At 45.5% G+C, this 9,337-nt stretch overlaps 1 long non-coding RNA gene across 1 annotated transcript; it reads left to right on the top strand.

Annotated features, from left to right (window-relative positions):
• Window positions 1-237: 237 nt before the first annotated feature.
• LOC135307140 (uncharacterized) lies at window positions 238-7,226 on the top strand. The gene is made up of 4 exons (XR_010367869.1): window positions 238-346; window positions 2,672-2,844; window positions 3,138-3,245; window positions 6,426-7,226. It is a non-coding gene; the product is annotated as an uncharacterized LOC135307140 (long non-coding RNA).
• The last annotated feature ends 2,111 nt before the right edge of the window (window positions 7,227-9,337 follow it).

The raw sequence follows: 9,337 nt of genomic DNA, 5'->3' as shown, positions 1-9,337 counted from the left end.
AGGGGCAGGCCAACACTGCCTTAAAGGCACACACCAACTTACAAACTTGGGAGACTCCCAGGGGAGGATCCAATCTTTAGCCAATTGGGAGAAACTGAGGGTGGAACACCAGGCGGGGAATACAAGGTTTAAACCAATTGGGGATTACAGGGGAGGGGAAGAACTTAAACAAACCAATGGGGTTCCGAAGGATACAAAATTGATAGGGAAGTTTCTAGAGCAAGGGGCAGGCTTGGAGAGGGACTGACATGCAATGGGAGGAGGAACAGTGAACAAAAGGGCAGGTCTTTGGAGAGATGGACAAGTGGGGCAAAACCAACACATGGGGTAAAGGAGCAAGCCCTTGGTAATAAAATATGCTATAACAATAGAAAATAAGGGGAGGGGTATAAAACTGACTGCTAGGACCGAATTACAATCAAAGACGTGAACTGCAGTGCCGAAGCTCTGAGTTGAGGTTCAGTTGAGCACTTCCAAATAATTTCCTGGCAGAAACAGATAGCCAGACTTGCCCTTATCACATGCAAACAGAGGGTTCCCCAACAGCAACCCATTCTGAGGCTCTTCTGGGAATGGGAAACACGTGTTTTGGTGCCGGCCGCATCTGTGGGAGCAATGGGGAGTGTGAGCCCGTGCTGTGCTGCACTGCTGAGCTGGCAGCACGGTGAATACGGGCAGGACATTCTCTGTTTCCCCCAGAGCTGGGGCCTGCAGGCACCTTGCCGGCCCTTGGCACAGGCTGTGCCAGCCAACAAAGCCCAGCAGGTCGGGAGGAGAGCCCGGGGGCAGCGCAGCTGCTTGGGCAGTGGCTGCTGCCAGGGACACGGGCCAAAGCCATCCCTGAGCAGTCACTGCTACCCCTGGCCCTCCCTAACAAATTCTAGGTTACATCTGTGAATTGCATGCTACACTTTCCTTCATGTTTTTCCCAATACCAGGAAGTTTCTATATATAGTAATGCCCTTGAGAATCACTGATTATTTTCAGGTTTTATTTTCTTTTTTTTTTTTTTTTAAATTGAGACAGATGAAACAGCCTGATTGGTTTTAGTTTTGGCAGGTCTGTTTTTTTTCTCAGCATGATGGTTTACTTATTATCTACATTTAAACTTGTTTTTATTTATGGGTTTTTTGTTCCCCAAGCAATTATTTTGACAGTCTTTTGTTCACTTCTTAGTTAATGATCCATAGATGAATAGTTTGGACTCTCTTTTTATAGGAATAAAAAGATCTCAGAAAGCTGTATTTCTAATTTTGATAATATTCTCTCTAGTAATATGTGTCCAACCCTTTTCTTGAGTCAGTATGGCCGTGTGAGTGGTCAGCAACACCTGAAAGGGACCTTCAAACTTAGGCATTAGAGGCGTATTGTTCCATGATTTAATTAGTACCCAATCCCCAGGATGAATATCATGAACATTTGTATCATGAGGAGAGGTTTGAGGTATATATCCCTTTATTCTGAGGGCTTCTAACGTTTTCCCAATTGCTCCTAAATAGTTCCGTGTAGCTTCTTCTCCATCTAGATAATTTCCAGTACTGTAGGGGGACAATAAGAAGGGAAGCCCAAACATCATCTCATAGGGGGAGACCCCTATGTCTGCTCGGGGTCTTGTTCTAATACGTAATAAGGCTAAGGGCAAGCACTTTAGCCAATTTAATTTGGTCTCAGATATTAACTTCGTCAACACATTTTTCAGTGTTTTATTCATCTTTTCAACTCTGCCCGAGCTCTGGGGATGCCATGGAGTATGTAGTCTCCATTTCATCCCCAAGGCTTCAATTATTCGTTGTAAGGCCTGAGCAGCAAAGTGAGGCCCTCTATCAGAATCAATCGTGTTTACTAAACCATACCGGGGAATGATTTCTTCCAGGATTATCTTTGCAACCACTTCTGCAGTTTCCTTTTTGGTGGGGAAAGCTTCCACCCAATGGGTGAGGTGATCTACTATTACCAATAGATGCTTATATCCCTGTGCTAAGGGCATTTCAGTGAAATCTATCTGTATGTTTTGGAATGGTCTTAAAGCCAATTCTCTTCCCCCAGGTTCTATTCTTCTCATTACTTTTTGATTAACTTTTTGACAGATTACACACCCTTTGGTTATTGTCCTAGCTAATTCATACACTCCGATGCATATGTTTTCTCTCAAGAAGTGGTCGCATAGTCCCTGGGTTCCCCAATGTGTTACTTCATGGATTTCTGTTAATGCCTTCCGTGCTAATGCCTGGTTTAGAAACCTCCTCCCATCTTGAGTTAACCATTCACCACGTTCCCCTTGGTGTAATTTCAATTCCTCTATCGCCTTTCGTTCCTTCTCACTAAAGATTGGCCTTACTTCGTCTTCTTGTTGTCTGGCTTTCCTTTCTAGCTTGAAGATCTTAATTGGTTCTCCTATTTCTAAGGCTGCCTCCTTAGCCTTTTGGTCAGCAAGTTTGTTTCCTTTGATTTCAAAATTATCTCCTTTCTGGTGTCCTTTGATGTGCACTATTGCTATTTCTGTTGGCTTTTGTAAAGATTTTAATACTAACTTTATTAGTTCTGTACGTACTAGATTTTTCCCTTTAGAATTTAAATATCCACGCTCTTCCTAGATTTTGCCCAATGTGTGTACGATGCCAAATGCATATTGCGAGTCATTATATATAGTGCCGCTATCTTTTTCTAACAGATCTAGTCCTCTTTTTAATGCAAATACTTCGCAGCACTGTGCTGACCAATTCGAAGACAGCTTCCCCTTTTCTACAGCTTCCATATTTTGACCATCTATTATCGCATACTCAGAAGCTCTTTTCCCAGAGACTACTCTAGAGGATCCATCTGTGAACAAGACTCTCCCATGAGGTAAGGGTACATCCCCAAGATCTTCTCTCACCTTTGTTTGCATGTGTATTAACTCTAGGCAATCATGCTCTAAATTGTCCACGGGTTCTCCCAAAAGAAATTGGGCAGGATTAAGGCACTTAGAGGTAGCAAGGTCCAGATTCTTAGTATCTGTCAGGATGATCTCATATTTTCAAATCCTAGAATCCGTGAGCCACTGTTGGGCCCTTTGGCTAAGAACAGTTCTGATATCATGCGGTGTATGCACTTTAATTTTTCCTTGTAATGTTAATTTCTGGGCCTCTTCAATCAAGACTGCTGCAGCTGCAATCGCTTGCAGGCAAGTTGGCCACCCCCGGGCTACAGGATCTAGTAATTTGGACAGAAATGCTACAGGTTTTCGTGATCCTCCCCATTCTTGGGTAAGTACCCCATAGGCGATTCCTTCTTCTGCACTTACAAGAGATCAAATTCCTTACTAAGATCGGGCAAACTTAGTACAGGGGCTGAAGATAATTTATTCTTTAGGTCTTGTAATTGCCGGTCATCATCTATTGTCCATTTGATTGGTTCTTGATCTACCAATTTATTATACAAAAATTTTACTCTCTGCCTGTAATTATCTATCCACAATTTACAATACCCAAATCATCCCAGGAGTTTTCTCACATCCCTCTTAGTTTTTGGAGCTGGGATAGAAAGAATTCCTGTAATTATTTCAGAACTTAATTTCTTATACCCCCTTCCAATCACATGTCCTAAATAGGTGACTTCCGATTCTACAAATTGCAACTTATCTCTCGATACCTTCAGCCCCTTTTCCCCTAGAAAATTTAATAGTTGTATACTGGCAGTTCTGACTTCGCTTTTCTGTTCCCCAGAGATTAATAGATCATCTACATATTGCAACAATTTTATTTCTCTGTTAGGATGGAATTGATTTAATAGTTCTTCTAGTGCCTGCCCAAACAGGTTAGGGGACTCAGTAAATCCCTGTGGTAAGCGCGTCCACCTTAACTGCATTTTCCAGTTTCTATCTGGATGTTCCCACTTAAATGCAAACCAATCCCGGCAATTCTCTGCCAAGGGACAAGACCAAAAAGCATCCTTTAGGTCTATGATAGCAAACCAAGCATGTTCTCTCGGGATTTGACTTAGCAACGTGTAAGGATTAGGCACTACTGGGTATCTTGCAATAGTCTTCTTATTTACCTCTCTCAGATCTTGGACTAACCTATAGTTTCCTTCGGTCTTTTTAATGGCTAGTATGGGGGTATTATGAGGGGACATGCAGGGTTCGAGGATGCCTTCCTTTAATAGGTGTTCAACCACGGGTGCCAGTCCCTTCCTTCTTCTGATGATATAGGGTATTGCTTTACCCGTATGGGAGGAATGTCTTTTTGCATTTCTGCCTTTATCGGTGGAATGTTTAAATATCCATATTTTTTTTTCCCTCTTCAGCCCACACCTTGGGGTGAATCTCCTGTAAGTCCTTTTGAGTTAACCTCATGAGTCTAACGACCATCTTTCCGTTATCTGGTACAATCCCCATTCCCAACAGGAGTTGTAAATCTCTTCCCAACAAATTGGTTTCTAGTCTTGGCAAATAGATAATATCCACTATACATTGTCTCAAATTTCCTTTTATTTCTACATTTTCAACAACTGGTGCTGAAAACGGTCTCCCTTCTGCTCCTAATATTTCACAGATCTTATTTCCAGGAGTCATCCCCATTGGCAGCTTATTAATACTTGATCTATCAGCTCCTGTATCCACAAGGAATTCAAAGTCTTCATCTTGGGGACCCACATTAAAATTGACCAGGGGCTCTTCTTGGTGTCTTATTGGATCCCCTAATAGATAAAGCCCCTGACACCCCTAGTCATCACCCCTCAAAACCCGTTCTAATGCTTCCTGTTCTTGCGCAATTGCTTCATCTAGTCGCAATTTCTTGCAATATCTCCTAAAGTGTCCAACCTCCCCGCAATAATAGCATGTCCTATCACTGGGTACTCCTTCTATCTTCCTTGGTCTTTCCCCATCCTTTCTAAATCCTGGCTTTTCCCAATATCATCCCACCGAGGGAAGTGGCTTGTTTTGGTCTATTCCCGGGGACCGTACCGGTGGATTACTATCCGCCCCGACGCTTTCCCGAGCCACAGCTACCATTATTTTAGCTTTTGACTTGGCCTTTTCCTCTTCCCTCCTTAAGTAATCCTTCAGAGCCTCTTTTAGTAAGTCATTTATACATTTGTCTTGCCAATCCTCAATTTTTTCCAACTTTCTTCTAATGTGGGGCCAAGATTTGGTAACGAACTGCACTTTTAAAAGTACTTGTCCTTCTGGACTATCGGGATCTATATTAGAGTATAGCTGAAAATTCCTCCTCAGTCTAGTAAGCCAACTTGCTGGAGTCTCATCTTTCTCTTGAGTACCCTCAAAAGGCAATTTGGTGTTACTACTACGAGGGACAGACTCCTTTATACCTTTAATTATCAGAGACCTGTAATCTCTCATATTCCTCCTGCCCTCCTCTCGATTTGGATCCCATCCTGGATCTACTAATGGCATCTTAAGGTCTCCAGAGAGTCCAACTCTATTCTCCTTCTCCCAAATCCTTATTCCCGCTGCTCTGATCATCCTGACCTCCTCAGGACAAAACAAGATATTGAGTATAGAATTGAGTTCTCCCCAGGTGTAAATATTTGGTCCAAGGAACTGGTCCACTTGGTTTGAAATGCCCACTGGGTCTTCTACTAAATTTCCTAACTCTTTCTTGAAACCTCGGACTTCCGAAGCTGTGAGTGGTGCATTTACAAATCCTACCCCTCCTATCATCCCACCCATTGGGACTTCCCTGAGAGGCATCATTTTTTCAGGTTTCGATGTCTTTGACCTAGTGTTACACCAAGGGCCTTCAATACTATGGTCAGTTTGGGTGGTCGCCTGGGAAATGGAGTCTTGTTTGTTACTGGACAAAGGGGATGAACTCAGTTTCCAATTGGCGGGTGGTGAAGGAATAGATATGGGTGAGGGGGAAGGAGGTAAATTCATGGTATTAATGTCAGGAGCAATATTTGGGGATAATAATGGAGGATGTACAGAGGGTGGCATACATGTATCACGACTGGGGGAGGATGAAAGAGTAACCATAGGGACAGACCAAGGCTCAGGTCTAGGGTTAGGAATGTTGGAAGGAGGTGAAGTTAAAGGAGCATTTGAGGATGAGGGATAGATTGTAGGAGGGACTAAGTTTGCTGCTGAGGTGCCCGACAAAGAGGTTAGAGCAGAGGGAGAGATTGAGGGAGGAATTGGGTTAATTACTGGAAGAGTAGGTACCAGATTGGAGTCTGGCCTAGAAGCGTTAGGAGGAGGTGGCAGTGGAATTACCGTTGGAGGAGCAGGTAGGGGGTCCTGCATAGGGGCATTAGGAGAAGGTGGCAGTGGAATCACTGTTGGGGGAGCAGGTATGGAATTGGGGTTTAGGACTGGGTAAATTGGAGGAGGAGGTGGTAGGTGATCTAGGGGATCCCAGGTCTTAGTGACTCTTTGTTCCCCTTCACTTTCCTCCTTATCTTCTTCTTTTTTCTTTAATTTACAGATCTTCACGCTCCCTTCACTCACAACCCCACCCTGCCAACAGGCAGCATATGTTAGCTGTTCTATATCGGGATTCTCCTGAGTTCGCAAAAACTGGTTCAGTTGGGAACACATCCATGGATCATGAGTTCCATACCATGGCCACCTTCCTTGTAATTTCAGCTTTGGCCAAATCTCTGTACAATAATAAATCATTCTAACTTGGTCAAGGGTTTTAGTGGCTTCTTAAGAATCCCAATGGTCTAATAACTGTCCAAGTGGACTATCTAATGGAATACTCTTTATCTTCTTTTTTCCTTTGAAAGGGATCCCTGTTTTACTAACACACTGACCCATCCTTAAATAAATAAACTAAGATCCCAAATGTGCCCCTACCCAAACGGAAATTTACTGACGGGCAACACAAATCTACAAGTAAATCATGTATTTTTCGTCTTTTTTTCAACTGAATAAATAACTTTAACTTAAGCCTTTCTTCCCCCCTTTTTATAACTTATACCCTTTCTCAATCACTCTCCCTCTCACTCTCTCTCTCTCTCTTTTTACCCGGCTAAACTAACTGCATTCACACCACCTAAATGTACCCCCGCGCCTCGCCTCTACCCTAGAGACTCTTGAGCACCCTTTTCGACGCAGCCAGGGTCCCTAGTATTAGAATCCCCTCCCTGGGACCCAGGACCTTCCCTTGTCTAGCCACCTGCCAAGCTGGACCTCAAGTCCTAACCCCGGACTAGACTGTCCTGTTCTAATACCGTATCTGCCTTCCTCACTTTTTTGAACGGAGGTAGGAAGGTTCCAGGAGACTCCGTGGGGTTACCCGGGGGTATCCCTTCCCAGAATCTGGGATCAACCCAAGCGGGGCCTGACCCCTTTGCCGTCCACCATCTGGCTTGGCTCTCCCTCCCCAGCAGAATAGCCTAGGCGAAAGGGATGCGTGCAAGAATGTGTGGTGCCTGTCCTTGCCTTAACCTAAAGTCTCCCCACCCCAGTGCTCTTGGGCCGTGGGTTCACGATTTCCTCCCTGAAATCACGGCATCGCACCACCTACAGTACGTCCGGCCCGGTCCAGGGAAGCAAGGACCCTTGTGGGCACCTGGTATGGCAGTGCCTGAGGGCACCCTGTGATGCGTGTGATTCACTCAATATCTAGGCACTCCACACGCCCGGACCTACCTAGACTGCAATGGTCTTACCAAGGGAGACCAGGCCCTGATGCATGCCACTCACACCTGGCTATCTCCTGCACGCCCAGGAGGGGGCCCACACTATCCCCAGGAGATGCCTCACTCAACAGTACCTCTCGCTTCCCCCCGTTCCCGGCCGGCCCCCTCGCAGGAGTCCGGAACCGCGGTACTAGGGGGTCCTCACTCGCTTCGAGGGTCCGGGCTGCTGGCCCTCGTCTCACTCACACACCAATCGCACGCCTCCTACGCCTGCCGCCGGGATTACTTACTCCTCCGGCGCTCCTTGACGTCGCTGGTCCCAGGCTGATCTCTTGAGTCCGAGTAGCCAGCTGTCCTGGAGGTCCAGGGCGGGCGGCCGTCCCGTTCCTGGTGTCCTCTTCAGGCGTGGCTATCCCGGGCAAGTCCCCAACTGATATAAATCGGGCAGGAGATCTTTCTCCTTTTAATGCCTTTATTAAAGGATCAGCGCTGGGTGGGGGCCCGAGGGGTCGCGCACACCGCCACTGCTCCCGGTAGCGACGCAGAGGAGGAGGTGACGCAGTTTTGCTGCACAGCAGAACTGGGGCTTCCGTCCTCACGAGCGTGCCTAGGAAGTCGACTGTCTGGCTCGAAGTCTAGGGTCCTCACTTCAACTCTGTTCTGTTGAAATTACAGTGAGTTCTGAAACCTCACTAATTGAATAGGAGTACCTTTTGCCAGCAGAACCATTCACTTAGTTTCCTAAATTGTGGTTTAGTTTGTCGGTTTCAGGGTCTTTAGTTAGATTCCCTTGACTTCCTCTTGATTTGCATACTTCCCAGGGAGGTTTCCTTGGCGTCATTTTAGAGAGCAGTGGAGGCAGCACTTGACGGAGGTAACAAGGGCGGGTGTGAACTGCGGGGATTAACAGTGAAGGTAACTAACAGGTTCAACTTTGTAACAACAAGTTTGCTTATTACAGCTTCAAATCAACAGTAACATTAGAGGTTTTACATTTTAACAACAACATAATTAACACACTTAACTTATTGAAACTTCATGTTTAACAGTAACACTTTCAATGGCCTTAACTTATAGAATTGTCCATCACACTTATCACATGCAAACAGAGGGTTCCCCAACAACAACCCATTCTGAGGCTCTTCTGGGAATGGGAAACACGTGTTGTGGGGTCGGCTGCATCTGTGGGAGCGATGGGGAGTGTGAGCCCGTGCTGTGCTGCACTGCTGAGCTGGCAGCATGGTGGATACGGGCAGGACGTTCTCTGTTTCCCCCAGAGCTGGGGCCTGCAGGGCACCTTGCCGGCCCTTGGCACAGGCTGTGCCAGCCAACAAAGCCCAGCAGGTCGGGAGGAGAGCCCGGGGGCAGCGCAGCTGCTTGGGAAGTGGCTGCTGCCAGGGACATGGGCCAAAGCCATCCCTGAGCAGCCACTGCCAGCCCTGGCCCTCCCTAACAAATTCTAGGTTACATCTGTGAATTGCATGCTACACTTTCCTTCATGTTTTTCCCAATACCAGGAAGTTTCTATCTATAGTAATGCCCTTGAGAATCTCTAATTATTTTCAGGTTTTCTTTTCATTTTTTTTTTTTTTTTAATTGAGACAGATGAAACAGCCTTATTGGTTTTAGTTTTGGCAGGTTTTTTTTTTTTTCTCAGCATGATGGTTTACTTATTATCTACATTTAAACTTGTTTTTATTTATGGTTATTTTTGTTCCCCAAGCAATTATTTTGACAGTCTTTTGTTCAC

Source organism: Passer domesticus, chromosome 9 (assembly GCF_036417665.1).
Source record: "Passer domesticus isolate bPasDom1 chromosome 9, bPasDom1.hap1, whole genome shotgun sequence".
NCBI classification, from domain to species: Eukaryota; Metazoa; Chordata; class Aves; order Passeriformes; family Passeridae; genus Passer; species Passer domesticus.
Note: the sequence above shows the minus strand (reverse complement) of the source record. Positions and strands in the feature narration are given on the sequence as shown.